A 9,356-nucleotide genomic window follows, 5' to 3' on the forward strand; every position below is an offset into this window, starting at 1 on the left:
TGGACAGATGGATGGGTGGATGGATGGGTGGATGGATGGATGGATGGATGGATGATTGGATGGATGGATGGATGGGTGGATGGATGGATGGATGGGTGGATGGATGGATGGATGGGTGGGTGGGTGGATGGATGGATGGATGGATGGATGATTGGATGGATGGATGGATGGGTGGATGGATAGATGGATGGATGGATGGATGGGTGGATGGATGGGTGGGTGGATGGATGATGGGTGGATGGATGGGTGGGTGGGTGGGTGGATGGATGGATGGATGGATGGATGATGGGTGGATGGATGGGTGGATGGATGGGTGGGTGGATGGATGGATGGATGGATGAGTGGACAGATGGATGGGTGGATGGATGATGGGTGGATGGATGGGTGGCTGGGTGGATGGATGGATGGATGGATGGGTGGGTGGGTGGATGGGTGGATGGATGATGGGTGGATGGATGGGTGGGTGGGTGGATGGATGGATGGATGATTGGATGGATGGATGGATGGGTTGATGGATGGGTGGATGGATAGATGGATGGATGGATGGATGGGTGGATGGATGGGTGGGTGGATGGGTGGGTGGATGGATGATGGGTGGATGGATGGGTGGATGGATGGGTGGGTGGATGGATGGATGGATGGATGAGTGGACAGATGGATGGGTGGATGGATGGGTGGATGGATGGATGGATGGATGGATGATGGATGGATGATGGGTGGATGGATGGGTGGATGGATGGGTGGATGGATGGGTGGGTGGATGGATGAGTGGACAGATGGATGGGTGGATGGATGATGGGTGGATGGATGGGTGGGTGGGTGGATGGATGGATGGATGGGTGGATGGGTGGGTGGATGGTGGAGATAGGGAGATAGAGAGACAGGTGAATGGGTAGACAGACAGATATAGATAGTTGTGCATCCATGGATGGAAAGATGGAGAAACTCAGAGACAGAGGGACAGACAGGTAGGTAAAGACAGATAGAGGGACGGAGTGAAGGAAATAAACACAGAGATGACAATATAAACTACATCTGTGTGTTACTTGCTCAGTCGTGCCCGACTCTCTGCGGCCCCACGGACTGTGGCCCGCCAGGCTCCTCTGTCCACGGGATTCCCCAGGCAACTTTACTACAGTGGGTTGCCATTTGCTATTCCAAAGCAGCTACATATAATGAATAGCTAATAAAGACCTACTGTATAGCACAGGGGACTCTATTCATACTCTGTAAAAACCTATATGGGAAAAGAATTTTCACAGAAAGAGTGGTTAAATGTGTGTGTTAGTCTCTCAGTCATGCCCAACTCTGGGCGACCCCATGGACTGTAGCCCGCCAGGCTCCTCTGTCCAGAAATTCCAGGCCAGGATACTGGAGTGGGTATCCATTCTAGTACTGACTATTGAATATTCTGTACCGAAGTCCAGGCCAGAATACTGGAGTGGGTGGCCATTCCCTTCCCCAGGGGATCTTCCCCGACCCAGAGACTGAACCTGGATCTCCTGCATGCTAGGCAGATTCTTTACCATCTGAGCCACCAGGAAACCCATCAAGGAAGAAAATACACAGATAAACACAAAAGATAAATTAGCAATAAATACATAAATGATATATTAGCATTGGATGGCATCACCGACTCCGCGGACACGAGTCTGAGCAAACTGCAGAAGATGGTCAAGGACAGAGAAGCCTGGCGTGCTGCGGTCCACGGGGTCACAGAGTCAGACACGGCTGAGCGACTAAACGGTAACCATGTATAAATGACAAGTAACAGATACCCAGAAAGATGATGGCTACCAAGAGATATATGATACATTGAGAGATCACAGATACACAGACGCAAAAATACACAGATGATACAGATATTCGACACACGTGATCAAAAGGTAGATAGATGTTCAAGAAACAGAAAAGAGATGTATGCATCAGTTCAGTTCAGTTCAGTCGCTCAGTCGTGTCCCGCTCTTTGCGACCCCATGAACCGCAGCACGCCAGGCCTCCCTGTCCATCACCATCTCCCGGAGTCCACCCAAACCCATGTCCATTGAGTCGGTGATGCCATCCAGCCATCTCATCCTCTGTCGTCCCCTTCTCCTCCTGCCCCCAATCCCTCCCAGCATCAGGGTCTTTCCCAATGAGTCGGCTCTTCACATCAGGTGGCCAAAGGATTGCAGTTTCAGCTTCAGCATCAGTCCTTCCAATGAACAGATGAAAGATAGTAGATGCATAGATTTACTAGCAAGTAAATGATAAAAATGTGGATAGACAGATATGTAACACATAGATGATAAATAATTGACTATAAAAAATACATAGAATATAAAAAGTGCACATATTCATATGTATAAATATGTACTTATGTTTATATATGTTTATAATTATGTTCTTTTGAGCAAGCTTCAGGAGTTGGTGATGGACAGGGAACCCTGCCATGCCGCAGTCCACAGGGTCGCAAAGAGTTGGACACGACTGAGCAACTGAACTGAACTAATAATTCTATTTTATATATTTGTATCGTGAAATGAAAATATCTCCTGTCACAGCAATAAACAAGAAATGTCCCAGCCATCAGGAATTTCTGGCCTCCAAACGTGAATAAAAGTGTGTTACTCACTCTAACTGTTTCCAGCTCCTTTGACTGTAGCCCACCAGGCTCCTCTGTTCATGGGATTCTCCAGGCAAGGATACTGGAGTGGGTTGCCATGCCCTCCTCCGGGGGATCTTCCCTACCCAGGGATCGAACCCGCGTCTCTTAAGCCTCCTGCATTGGCAGGCAGCGTCTTTACCACTAGCACCACCTGGAAGCGTCACCAGACAGCAAGCAGGAGACGCCTCCCACTCACGTGGGACCACAGGGTCGCAGCCGCCAGAGCTCAGAAGGTGGCCAACAGCCCCCCACCATGTACAAGCCCCAGCCGTGCGTCTGGGGGATGTGAGGGGCACAGAAGGGCTTGTGTGTCCGAGCAGAGCTGCAAAGCCAGTCCTGGGGCCCAACACAGCTGCAGGACATCCAGCATCGTGTCTGAATTCTGGATAATTTATAGGACAGGGACCCACCGGGCTGCACATTCCCAACGAGAAGAATCCTAGTCAAGCGTCAGGGTTGGTCCACACTGCACTGGGAACCAGGAACATGAGCTGTCAGAGACTGCTGCAGTAGTTTCAGAAGCTTGTAGCCTCCCCACCTTCTCAGAGGTTCAGGTCCTGCTCACGGGGCGGCCAAGACCGAGACCACCAGGGTCTCTTTCCAAATCTGCCCAGCACTGCCCCCCTTCCCGAGTGGAGGTGAGAGCGGAACTCTGAAAGCAGCCTGAGTTAGGGAAGTCCCAACATCGTTTGGAATTCAAAGAAAGAACTCAGGAAGAAGTAACTCCTGAAATGGGCATTGTGATGGCTCAGTGGTAAAGAATCTGTCTGCCGGTACAAGAAACGTGAGTTTGATCCCTGGGTCGGGAAGATCCCTGAGAGAAGAGAACGGCAAGCCACTCCAGCATTCTGTCTGGAGAATCCCATGGACCGAGGAGCCTGGCGGGCTATAGTCCATGCGGTCGCAGAGAGTTGGACATGGCTGAGTGACCCACACACAGATGCTAAAATTCCCATCACAGAGGAAGAAGTTACCTATTTGATGATCACAAGCCCTCAGACCTACTGGTGCCCGAGGGCGGGTAACGTCAACCCCTGCGACCCCACCCTGTCACCTCACCCTCAGTCAGAGGCCCCATGCACGAGGCGACCGCAGACCCCCGAACGTCCCTCCACCACTTGGCCTTTCAAGATGCTGAGGCTTCCCTGGTGGCTCAGCAGGAAAGAGGCCACCTGCCATAAAAATGCAAGAGATAACGGGTTCGATTCCTGACCCGGGAGGATCCCTGGGAGCAACTAAAGCCTTGTGGGCCACAGCTGCTGAACCCAGGGCCTTCAACTCCTGAAGCCCACACACCCTAGAACCCGTGGTCCGCAAGAGGAGCGGGTGACAGGCAGGACGGCCAGGGGTCTCCAAACGGAGGAACTAGGCTGCCAGTGCCAGACATTTTTTCTCTCTCCCTTAAGCGGCAGGAGACAAACTACAATGCCAGATATTTTTCTGCCTTCTCTGTGGAAAACCAAAAGGTTTCTTTTAAAATTCTGTCTTGCCGTGATGACACCTGGTTCCCCCTGAACTTAACTCTTCTAGAACCTTGAGCTGACCAATGCATTTTCTTAGGGAAATGTTTGTCTTAAGCTATGTGAATGAACTACGTATCTGCCCTACACTCTGATTTCCTCAAGTCGGTTCTGCCTAAGACTCAGAACCGACACTGCTGCTGCTGCTGCTGCTAAGTCGCTTCAGTCGTGTCCGACTCTGTGCGGCTCCAGAGACGGCAGCCCACCAGGCTCCCCCATCCCTGGGATTCTCCAGGCAAGAACACTGGAGTGGGTTGCCATCGCCTTCTCCAATGCATGAAAGTGAAAAGCGAAAGTGAAGACGCTCAGTCATGTCCGACTCTTAGCGACCCCATGGACTGCAGCCCACCAGGCTCCTCCATCCCTGGGATTCCCCAGGCAAGAACACTGGAGTGGGGTGCCATTGCCTTCTCCATCAGAACCGATAAGGGCTCAGCAAACCAGTATGTTTTATTCACACACTGTTCTCCTAATCCATGTTAATGAAACTATCTATTTGCTTGGAAACCTGTCCTTCTTCAAGATTCAGGTCAGCCATTTAATGGCCCGGGATGGCTCATGTGGTGCCAATGTTATCTCAAAATGTGTGTTGCTGGGGAGGGGCCTGGTGCCACTTTCTGAGTTTTGAGACACTTCCTTTCTCTAATTAGCAGACTGCTAGCAGCTGTATAACATCCAGCTAAAGACTAGCAGAGGGGCAGTCTCTCTGCCCCCTTCTGATGTCTATCTCAGATGCTTTCTCTATCTCTTCATACTTTGATAAAACTATATTACAAAAAAGCTCTGAGCAACCAAGCCTCGTCACTGGCCCCAGATTGAACACGTCTCCTCCGGAGGCCAAGAATCCCGGCGTCTTTCACGGCTCAGCAGCAACCTTTCAAGGAAAAGCCACAGCAATGGGAAGCCTGCAAACCACGGGTAGAGAGACCCCACTCACCGCCCTGAGAAGCACCCTGTGTGCAGTAAACAAGACCCAGACATTAATAAATGAATTTAAATTTAAAAAATGTAAAACGCTTTGCCAAAATCCAGCGGGGAGTTCACGGTCTTTGGAGCATACACTGACCATCCTCCTTGCCTGGGGCCTCCAATAAACACCACGCTTTCTTCACCACGACCTGGGGTCTGCAGACTCACTTTACTGCGTGTGGGGGGAAAGACTTGGGTTTGGTTCAGTGACAGTTTCAGCCTTGCTGCCCAAAGCAACTGGAAAGGAAAGCTCTCCTCTCGCTCGGAAAGACTGTCGACAGAGAATGCATAACCTGGTGAGCTCGGCTCAACTTGGGGGAAGGGACGTCGGAGGAACCTGAAGCGGACCTCAAGTGACATGGGGTCAGCCGGTAGCTTTTTGACTGAGCTGTCCTTAGAAGCCACGGGACCTTTCTGGTGGCTCCGATAGTAAATGAATCTGCTTTCAACACAGGAGGCCTGGGTTTGATCGCTGGGTCGGGAAGATTCCTCCTTGGAGAAGGGGATGGCAACCCACTCCAGCGTTCTTGCCTGCAGAATGCCATGGGCAGAGGAGCCTGGCGGGCTACAGGGGGGTTGCAGGCAGTTGGACACAACCGAGCAACTAATGCTATTACTACTACCATGAGCCACAGACGGCCCCTGGCTGGATGGTTAAACATCGGCGTACGGGACAGAATTAACAGTCACAGGGAGCAGGCTACACGGGCGCAGAAGCAAGATGTGTCCGGAGACAGACGCAGGCTGCTTCTCCAACGAGATGGACTGCACGGACTCAAATTTTTGTCCCAGAAAAGAAGGAAAATGGCAGAAAAATCTCGTGCGGGTGGAGCATGGGGAAGCTCCGGCCGTTGGGGCTTATCACACTTCTTGGTCAGATGGCGCATATGTTTATCAATGCATTTTATGTTTCTCAACAACAGAAACAGAATCAAAAAGAACAGGAATACCCTCTCACACTAGTTGATGGGAATGGAAATGGATGCAGCCACCACAAGGAACAGAAAGCGAGTTCCTCAAGAAAAAAAACTAAATAGAGCTGCCGTATCATCCTGCAATCCCACTCCTGGGCATATGTATCTGGAGAAAACGGTAATTCTAGAAGCTACGTGCGTCCCAATGTTCACTGAAGCACCGATCACAATAGCCGGCTAAATGTCCATCAGTAGAGGGATGGATAAAAAAAGCGGCGGTACATACACGTGCAACGGAGTATCACTCAGCCACGAAAAGGGACGACATAATACCACTTGCAGCAAGACGGACGACGAACCTAGAGATGATCGCACCAAGCGAAACAGATGAGAAAGACAAACACCATAGTGTGTCACTTCCATGTGAAATCTAAAAAAAACGGTACAAATGAACTTAGTTACAAGACAGAAACAGACGTAGGAAACAAATGTTTGGTTCCCACAGGGCAAATGGGAGCAGGGACAGATGAGCAATTTGGGACTAACAGGTACAGACTACTATTTTATAGACTACTATTTCATAGACGACTGTTTCATAGACGACTGGTTCATAGACGACTGGTTCATAGACGACTGTTTCATAGACGACTGGTTCATAGACTACTATTTCATAGACGACTGTTTCATAGACGACTGGTTCATAGACGACTGGTTCATAGACTACTATTTCATAGACGACTGTTTCATAGACGACTGGTTCATAGACTACTATTTCATAGACGACTGGTTCATAGACGACTGGTTCAGAGACAACTGTTTCATAGACTACTGGTTCACAGACGACTGTTTCATAGACGACTGGTTCATAGACGACTGTTTCACAGACGACTGTTTCATAGACTACTGGTTCATAGACTACTATTTCATAGACAACTGTTTCATAGACTACTGGTTCATAGACGACTGTTTCACAGACGACTGGTTCATAGACTACTATTTCATAGACGACTGTTTCATAGACGACTGTTTCATAGACGACTGTTTCATAGACTACTGGTTCATAGACGACTGTTTCACAGACGACTGGTTCATAGACTACTATTTCATAGACGACTGGTTCATAGACGACTGTTTCACAGACGACTGTTTCATAGACTACTGGTTCACAGACGACTGTTTCATAGACAACTGGTTCATAGACGACTGTTTCACAGACGACTGTTTCATAGACGACTGGTTCATAGACTACTATTTCATAGACAACTGTTTCATAGACTACTGGTTCATAGACGACTGTTTCACAGACGACTGTTTCATAGACTACTGTTTCATAGACGACTGGTTCATAGACGACTGTTTTCATAGACGACTGGTTCATAGACGACTGGTTCATAGGCGACTGTTTCACAGACGACTGTTTCATAGACGACTGGTTCATAGACTACTATTTCATAGACGACTGTTTCATAGACGACTGGTTCATAGACTACTATTTCATAGACGACTGGTTCACAGACGACTGGTTCACAGACGACTGGTTCACAGACGACTGTTTCATAGACGAGTATTTCACAGACGACTGTTTCACAGACGACTATTTCATAGACGACTGGTTCATAGACTACTGATTCATAGACTAGTGTTTCATAGACTAGTGTTTCATAGACTAGTGTTTCATAGACTACTGATTCATAGACGACTGTTTCATAGACGACTGGTTCATAGACTACTGATTCATAGACTACTGATTCACAGACGACCGTTTCACAGACGACCGTTTCACCGACGACCGTTTCACAGACGACCGTTTCACAGACGACTGTATATAAAATAAGAAACAAGCAGGTACCACATAGCACAGGGGACTAAATTCAGTGTCTTGCAATAACCGATAGTGGGAAGGACTATGAAAAAAAGAATATGCTCATATGGATAGATGACAGGTCAGTTCAGGTCAGTCGGTTCAGTTCAGTCGCTCAATCGTGTCCGACTCTTTGCGACCCCATGAATCGCGGCACGCCAGGCCTCCCTGTCCATCACCAACTCCCGGAGTTCACTCAGACTCACGTCCATCGAGTCGGTGATGCCACCCAGCCACCTCATCCTCTGTCGTCCCCTTCTCCTCCTGCCCCCGATCCCTCCCAGCATCAGAGTCTTTTCCAGTGAGTCGGCTCTTCGCATGAGGTGGCCAGAGTAGGTAGATGTTAAAGTGAATCAGAAGGCATCACAGAATGATGTAGCACTTCGCTGTATTTGAAGAATTGCACATAAATAACTTGAATACACACACACACACACAGTGGAATATTACTCAGTCATAAACAAGAACAACTTTTTGCGACCTCTGACAATACAGATGGTCTCGGAGGGTATCACATCTAGTGACATAAATCCCAAACACAGAAATAGCATGTCACCACCTGTATGCAGAATCTAAAATAGTGAATGAATAAATATATCAAAAAGAAACAGACTCGCAGATGGACAGAACCAACTAGTGATTCCACTGGGGGAAGGGTATAGGGAAGGTCAGGATGAGGAGCAGGGATTAAGAGATACAAACTAGGACATTAAGAGAGACAATGTGTCTGACTCTTTACAGTTGGTGGGATTCTCCAGGCCAGAATACTGGAGTGGGTAGCCTCTCCGTTCTCCAGGGGAACTTCCCAACCCAGGGATTGAATTCAGGTCTCCTGCACTGTGGGCGGATTCTTTACCAGCTGAGCCACCCGGGGAAGCCCATCGGAAAAGCAGCACAAAGCCGTGAAAACCGACCGTGTTCTCTGCACGCTTGGCTGTTGGCTTCCCCGAGCCTCGGTGAGAAGCAGCCGTGTCTCTCAGACCCAAAATGACATCGACAGGGACCAAGGGAGCATGGAGACTTGATCAAGACTCAAAATGTGAATGCCTGCCCCTCCCCACCTCCCGCAAGTCACACCCCCCTGGGGGAAGGACGGGAAGAAAAAGCGGTCCTCTGGGGAAGCTGGATGGATAGGCCCCCAGCACCCCCCCCCCCCCAAACCCGCCGTTTTCCATCCAGAGGCTGGCCACGATTGAGATGCTACCACAGGACTCCGCTGATCCCAGGCCAGGGGACTACTCAGGGAAGACCTCCCTGCCCTCTCCCCGCCAGATCACAACTGTTGTGACCGCCTCGCTTTACAAGGGCTTCAAGACACAGCTCCTTGGGGCTCCCCGGCTACCTCCACCCACGTTGTCCACCACCAAATCAGCCCGACATCCCACGACCAGGGGCCAGGAACACATCCTCAGCCCCTTCACTCAAAACAAATATGTACAACCGTG

This window comes from Budorcas taxicolor, chromosome X, assembly GCF_023091745.1.
Source record: "Budorcas taxicolor isolate Tak-1 chromosome X, Takin1.1, whole genome shotgun sequence".
In the NCBI taxonomy this organism is placed as follows: Eukaryota; Metazoa; Chordata; class Mammalia; order Artiodactyla; family Bovidae; genus Budorcas; species Budorcas taxicolor.